The following is a 1,319-nucleotide window of genomic DNA, read 5'->3' as shown; positions in this document are numbered from 1 at the left end:
TCACTGGCTGTTGCCCAGGCTGGAGTGCAGTGACATGATCTTGGTTCACTGCAACCTCTGACTCCTGAGTTCAAGTGATCCTCCCACCTCAGCCTCCCAAGTAGCTGGGATTACAAGCGTGTGCCGGCACTTCCAGCTAACTTTTTTGTTTGTTTGTTTTCAGTAGACAGGGGGTTTAACCATTTTGGCCAGGTTAGTCTCAAACTCCTGACCTCAAGTAATCTGCTCTTCTCAGTCTCCTGAAATGCTGGGATTACAGGTGTAAGCAACTGTGCCTGGCCACTTTAATTTCTTGTATATGATTACCACAAAATTTTGCAGACTTAAGTGATGTATTTCTTTATATTTTGCTCAAATTTTATAAGCATATATATTCAGTCTAAACATTTTTTGTGACTTATTGTTCACTAAAATTTATATGTTAGAAAATATATCTCTAATCCATCCATATTATTTAATAATATTATATTGCAAAAATTCAACAAAAATTATTTTATTGCTGATGACAATTTAAGCTGATTGTAATTGTTTTACTATTGCAAACAATCTTACTATGAATCATTTGGTACAGTCTTCAGAGGCAGATTAGTAAGAAATTCAAGTGTGTGTATATATATATATACACATACATATATATAAAAATTAGTGGAACTATTGAGTCTTAGAATATGTTTTTAATCAATGTTACTAGAAAATGCAAATGTAGTTCAAGAATTTACAATATTATCAAGAATGAATAAGAAATGCATTGTTATTTAACATCCTTACCATCTCGGATATTAACATACATTTAAAATGTATAAAGAGGTATGTATTAGTGAAGAACAGAAAATTAAAGTTTTAATTGATATTTTCTAGCTTATTAATAAATTATACATATTTATTTTCCCTTACCATGCCTATTCTAAGAAGTAATTCTTCAAATTATCACTTTTTATACCTTTTAAAAGATATCCTACAATCAAAAGGAGAAATTGACAAGTTTATAAACAGAATGGGTACATTACTGTCTCATCACGTGACACATCAAGTAAGACAAAGCTCATTAAGTATATATTTTACTAAAATATCGTTTATAAAAAGAAATAATCAATAATCATTATTGAGCAGCTCAATACATTTCCATAAATTGAGCATGTATTTGTAAACACCACATGGATCAAAGAGCTGCATATTATGCACACATCTAAAAAAATATTTTTGTCTCGTATGTTCCTTTCTCATTACTAACCTTTCTATTGTGTGATCAATACTGTGATTTATAAGAGTGTTGATAAGTTTTGCTTAAATGTATAGAGAGATAGAGATGTAGATATGGA

This window comes from Papio anubis, chromosome 2 (genome assembly GCF_008728515.1).
Source record: "Papio anubis isolate 15944 chromosome 2, Panubis1.0, whole genome shotgun sequence".
Classification (NCBI taxonomy): Eukaryota; Metazoa; Chordata; class Mammalia; order Primates; family Cercopithecidae; genus Papio; species Papio anubis.
Note: the sequence above shows the minus strand (reverse complement) of the source record.